The sequence below is a fragment of the Pteropus alecto genome, unplaced genomic scaffold (assembly GCF_000325575.1).
Source record: "Pteropus alecto unplaced genomic scaffold, ASM32557v1 scaffold72, whole genome shotgun sequence".
In the NCBI taxonomy this organism is placed as follows: domain Eukaryota; kingdom Metazoa; phylum Chordata; class Mammalia; order Chiroptera; family Pteropodidae; genus Pteropus; species Pteropus alecto.
In genome coordinates, this window is record NW_006436811.1 from 22765434 (window position 1) to 22771934 (window position 6501).

At 39.5% G+C, this 6501-nt stretch overlaps 1 non-coding gene and 1 pseudogene across 1 annotated transcript; both read left to right on the forward strand.

The window, feature by feature from the left end:
- The first annotated feature begins 764 nt into the window (after positions 1–764).
- Positions 765–883, forward strand: LOC112481541 (annotated as a pseudogene).
- A 1028-nt stretch (positions 884–1911) lies between these two features.
- On the forward strand, positions 1912–2030 carry LOC112481407. Its single transcript, XR_003046900.1, has one exon. It is a non-coding gene; the product is annotated as a 5S ribosomal RNA (ribosomal RNA).
- Positions 2031–6501: the final 4471 nt, after the last annotated feature.

The window sequence follows — 6501 nt, forward strand, 5'->3', positions numbered from 1 at the left end:
TAGTTGGATGAAACTGGTGTTATTGTGTGCTCTGCCTCCCCCAAAAAGAAAATAAAGCACACAGCTTTCAGTAAGCTAACTGGCAAGCTCCAGCTGTGGCCAGATATGCATAGCCCTGTGTCTCTCTGTTGGCCTTCTGTTGGGCCCTGTTGCTTGAACTGCAACACTGGTCTTCACATCCATGCCACCAGGATGCAGAAGAGACAGACGATAGCATCCTCCTCCTGAGAGCAGTTTGGGGTTGAGGAGAAGGAGAGAAAGGAGTGTGGAGGGATGCTGATGAAGGGGAAGACACCAACGGGAAGAAAAGGGCAAGGGAAAGATAGCCATGGTTAGGTTGGGAACCCAGTAAAGGCAAAAAACACACCCTGGACTCACGTGGGTCCTGCTACATATTGGCAAGTTTAATAAAAGAAAAATGTTCAGAACCTCCCAGCTAGCAGTTTAGAAATCTACAACTTCTCTCAGGTTGTAACTGACATCATACATACATAACTGTTGGTGGACATTGCCTATGGCACCCCTGCTACATATCACATTCTCAAAATTCCTGGGGGTGTGTCTATAGCAGTCATCTCAAACTCCGATATGTGCCAAGTAAACAGCACAATCCATCTGCAGAGGTCAAACAAATTTTCTTGCAAATGATCCACATTGGTTAAAAATCCAGCACTCTGAATGTGGTTCCATAGTGTAGCAATCAGCACGTCTGCTTTACACACAGAAGGTCCTAGGTTCACCCCCTAGGGGAGCCACGGTCCATGGTCTACGGCCATGCCACCCCGAACAAGCCCGATTCTGTCTGATCTCAGAAGCTAATCAGGGTTGGGCCTGGTTAGTACTTGGATGGGAGACCACCTAGGAAGACCAGGTGCTGTAGGCATAAAAAAATAAAATTAAAAATCCAGCACTTTTTGGCTCAGCTATCAGCCGTGAGGAGTCTGAGGCATCAGAAAGCTGTTAGACAATGTTTGAAAGAGGGAGGGATCTCCCAGAGAGCAATTCTGAAGCCCTCCCCCACCCCCAAGGAAAGTGCACATGCAGACCAGACACCTGAACGTACCTGGCCCACACTGGAAGTGGCTGGTATGAAACTTGAACATTTATCAGAAGGGAGGTTTGCCCAGGATTGCTCTGTGTTCATTGGACCCTGGTGGCATCTCTGATCTACCAGCCAGATAGCGCCCAATTTGAAGGTAGGGATGAGGCTGCTTATATAATACAACTAGGGGTAGATTAGGAAGGGGAAAGAGCAAACAATGAGTAATTATTGGGTATCAATTACATGACAAGTACCATGATTGCTTTTCATATGCACTTATTAATTATACTCCATGAAAGATTTCGTCTTTCCTAGCTCCCTGTACAAAGTAGACATTCCGTCATATCTGTTGAATGAATAAATGAATCATCTCAACAACCTTGAGAAGCTTGTATTTTCATCCCCACTTTAAAGAACTGAAATTGTCTTGATAACAAAATTGATCTGTGTTGTTAAAAGTTGGTAGAGTGGTGATGGTGTAGGGTAGAAATTGGAGAAATATGGTGGGTGGTGTTTATGAGGTGCTTGTCACATTCTGGTTACATCGTGCTCAGTTTGTGAAAATTCAACAAATAGCACACTTATGTTCATTTTTTAATAGTATATATACATTAGGAAAAAGCTAAAAATATCCCAAAAATTTAAACATAGAATTACCATATGACCAGTAATTCCACTTTTAGGTATATACCCAAAAGAATTGAAAGCAGGAACTCCAGCAGGTATTTATACACTCATGCTCATAGCAGCGTAATTCCAAGTGGCTAAAACATGGAAGCACTCAGTGTTCATCAACAGATGAATAGATAAACAAAATTCGATATATCCATACAATGGAATATTATTCAGCCTTAAAAAGGAAGGAAACTGTCTATGGCCATGCTACTCTGAACAAGCCTGATCCCATCTGATCTCAGAAGCTAAGTGGGGTCAGGCCTGGTTAGTACTCGGATGGGAGACCACCTAGGAAGACCTGGTGCTATAGGCTTAAATTAAAAAAAAAAAAAAAAGGAAGGAAACTCTGACACATGCTAGAACATAAATGAACCTTGAGGATATTACATTAAGTCAAATAAGCCAGACACAAAAGGACAAGTACTGTATATTTCCACTCATATGAGGCACCTAAAGTAGTCATATTGAAGACAGAAAGTAGAATGGTGATTGCCAGGGGCTGGGGTAGAGGGTTATTGTTTAATGGGTGCGGAGTTTCAGTTTGGGAAGATGAAAAAATTCTGGAGATGGTTGGCGGTGATGGTTGCACAACAATGTGAAAGTACTTAATGCCACAGAATGGTACATTTTAAAATGGTTAAAACAGAAAATTTTATGTTATCTATATTTTATCACGATTTTCTTTAAAAGCTAAAAATGAATAAACTGTCCATAGTTCACATACCTGCTGTAAGTGCGAGGCCAGCCCAGCTTGGCCTGGTTCCAAAGCCCCTGCCCAGTTCTCAGCACCACAATACCCGGCTCCTTACAGGTAACACCTGTCTTAGGGACCATTAAAGGAAGTAGTAGCCGACAAAGCCATATCTGTGATTTCCTCCTCTTCACCACAGCATCCCCAAGCCTCTCGCTCATAGTCCAATGCTATACGTGGTTTGACAATGAGATCAGCCTCAAATACCAAACCATCTTCCTATAAAATAGAAGTATATTTTTTTTAAATTTTGAGTCACTACAAAATGATCAAGAAAAGGCAGTTCTGGCACCATATGATGATATGGTTATGAAATTATCATCAAAAATCCTGTCTAATATTTATCAAAATCCATATTAATACAGAAGGGTATGTGTAGAGAGGATGAGGCTTTGACAAGTAATCCAGAGATAAGGATTCATTTTAGAAGGAGCTGTTGAGTGGTGTGAAATATTGAGCTAGCATAAACATTTGCTTTGAAAGATCTTTAATCTTCCTAAAGAAATCAGAAAGTTTCTCAAGGGAAGTAAGTAAAGGAGGTTTTCTGTGAGCTAGCAATCTGACACCAATACATATCATAATTCACATTGTTTCCCATCTGTAAGGGGAGGTGTAGACACCACATACAGTTCTGGAGTAATCTCTCTAGGCTTTCACCCTGTTGAGGTGAGTTGGGTAGTTGGTCTGAAGCAAATAAGGTCCAATGATGTGTTAATCAACAATAATAAAGGCGGAAAGAGGTCTAGAGTGTGCTAAAAAAAATAATAACGTTAATCCTAGACCCATAAAAAGAATCAAAGAATCAATCAGCTAACTGGGCCAGATAACTGATGTCCATGAAGAACGATTTGGAAATAGGCTTGGAATTAGGAGGCAAATGCTAAATACATATGGCCAAGCCATTGGTGAAGATTAAAGCAAAGTACTTCTCTGACTGGGGACGGCTGGAACCCCCTCGGTGTATGTTACCCATTCATAGTAATGTGGCACGTTATGTTTAGACACGCTCCTGTACGTCTGTTATATTTCACAATAAAGAGAAGAAACAGTGTACTGCCAGAGCATGAAGACTGGGACTGGGAGTGTTTGTGATTGTTTTACGTAATCCTCCCTGCTATGTTTGATCTTTACCACACTGCAGTTCAGTTAGGAGCTGAAGATGCGGCTGGTTGCTGGTGTAGGGTCTCGCTGCCTCTGCAGCTGCAGGGTGGTTATGTCAACGCCGTGGTTTGGGGTAGATGAAGTGTCAGCTTAGCTCTGGCTCCCATCCACCCTCTGCGATGAGCAGGAGGGATGTACCCAAAGAGTCTCCACGCTGTGCGTTCCAAGGCGGCATTAGGCAGCGTCAGCACTAAGAGGAGCAGAGCAGCTCATGCTTGTCTAACCCTAATGAAGGACCTTGCCTGACTTAAATGGCAAACAAGAGCATTTGGAACGATTGCTCCTAATTTTGTTTTTTTTGTTTTTGTTTTTAATTTATAATAAAAGACATAAATGTTTCCATCCTGGATCAAAGCCAAATCAAGCAATTTGATTCACTATTCATGGTGGCAACTGACCAACCTCAATGCAGGGGTAAGAACTGGGCAAGGACAGTGGCTTTGCTTTCTGGAAAATCCAATCAAATCTATAAACTTCAGCTTTCTGGGTTTTGCTATGTGCGTAGTACCATTCATCATATTGTTTGTTGAGTAAAGTGATAAATAATTCAACAGCACGAAACAATCCTGTATTTTGTTGCTTTGTTCATTTATCTCAGCACTGACTACTTTAGCAGACTTCTATTCAATTTACCACCTATAATGAGTCCATTATATTTGCTTTGAAAGCCACTTTAAAACATGTGCCAAAGGGAAAACTCATTTGGCAAGGCAATATATTTTATAATTTCCTGCAATAAAACTATAATCGTGGATGTGATTACATTAGTATAATATCAGAGAAATAGATGTGGGACGGCAATACCTTTTGATTTTAGATAATTTTCAGTGACACTGAACAAGAGATATAGCTACTGTTAATGATGATTTTCTCTAAGGGAGATGTAGGAGCATGGAAAATACCTTTTTACCCACCCCTCATCTGCCCAGTGTCAACATCTCGCTATTTCTCAGTCAGATTTCTTCACTGAAGAGTATCTGATGTCTGTGATGGCCTGCGCAAACAGTTTAAGAGATTAATTTTTACTTAAGTCCAAGCAAAATCAAGAGAATAACTTTTTTCAGGTAATTCAAGACCTAAAAATTAAAGCATACGTCTAGGAAGTTACTTTCTATTTCCATAGTTCCCTTTGTTGATCTTATTGATGTCTAAAAATACTAAAATTTTATTACACCATGATGTTGTTAAGAATTGACAAACTTACTCTAACACGTATGTAGGAAAATAAAGGTCCACCCAGAGTTGAATCAAGGTTTATATGATTTTGAGGTCTTTCTTGGAGAAATTCAAAATTATGTGTGAAAGTAAATATTTATTAAAAATGAGAAAAGAAATCACAACAAAATGCTGGAGTCATGGAGATTCAGGCCCCTTTCTTGTGAGATCTCTTTATGTAGTTTACCAGATGGGCTTACTTAGATATACTGGATGACTGAAACCTAGAACATTCTATGACTCCCAGATACTCTCAGGAATTCCACAAGTGTGTGAAAAAGTGGAGCTTTGAAACTTTAGCTTCTTACTCTTCATGTCAAATCTATCTCTGATCTCTGAATAACAAAATCAACTTTTCAAAGAGAGGACAGGAGCTTTTGGTCCACCGAGGAGGGTTAAACTTGAGTTTCTTCACCATGATTACTGGGTTCAGAATTGCGAATGAGGGATTATGGACTGTAAAAGAAAACACAAGGGAACAGCTTGATATCCTACAACAATAAAGGATTTTTTTAAGCAGAACTTGAAAAGCACAGAATGATAAAGGATTTGATTACATTAAAATTAAATAGATCTGTTAACAAAGGACACCATAGGCAAATTAACAGATACCAGGTTGGGAAAAGATATTTGAAATGCCTGAAACTGAAAAAGGGCTAATATCTAGACGATACAAAGAATGCCTGCAAATCAATAAGAAATCATAAATGAAAAATGGGCAAATTTAGAAGAGAAAATCCAAAAAAGGTTAAAAAGCATGTAAAAAGATGCTCAAATTCAAGTTTTCAGAGTGCAAATTAAAGCAATGCTATCACTTTGCACTTATTAGTCTGACATAAAGTTGGAAGTTGCATAATGCTAAGTGTCGGCAGGTATATAAGAATACACAGAAATCCTGTTCTCTGTAGAGAGAGCATAAGTCATTGCCGCCATTATGAAGAGCAATGTGGAATCTCTTTGGCAAATTAGACACTGGGAATGCAGACTCTATGATGCAGTAATTATTTTCCTGGGTATACATATGCCCAAAGGAATTCTCACAAGTCCATAAGGGAACAAACACCAGACGTTCATTGGAGTGTTGTTGGGGTCGGGGGAGTTGGTGGCAACCCCATGTCCCTTACAGGACATTGTGGTGGATGCTCACCTTGGAATACTCTGTGACTGCTGGAAGCAAACGATTAGAATCGTTGGCTGTATTCTGAGCAACATGGAAGAGTCTTCAAAGTGTAGTGTCAAGAATAAGCAACACAGCGAGATATTAACAGAACAAGATATATTATACATCCTTTTTATAAATTAATAAAATCTACAAACTAAACAAACGTGTACATTTTTTAAAGAATACAGAACAAAAGAAGGCATAGTAAATACTAGAGAACAGTTGTTTGTTTATGAAAGAGAGAAAAATAGAAATGGAGAATAGGGGTAAAAAGGAATAAATTAAATGATAGCGGTTTCATACAATGCAAAGAGGATGTTACATCATGAATTTTTGATGATGAACTCAACCAACTGTATCTAAAATAAGAAATGAAAGCAAGAAAAGAACAAGAAAAAAAAGATGGAAGGAAGGAGAGGGGGGCAGGACAGAGGGATAGGATGCACACATCTTAGCTTGGAAGAGCAACGTACTAAAACTTCACAAGAGGCAGAA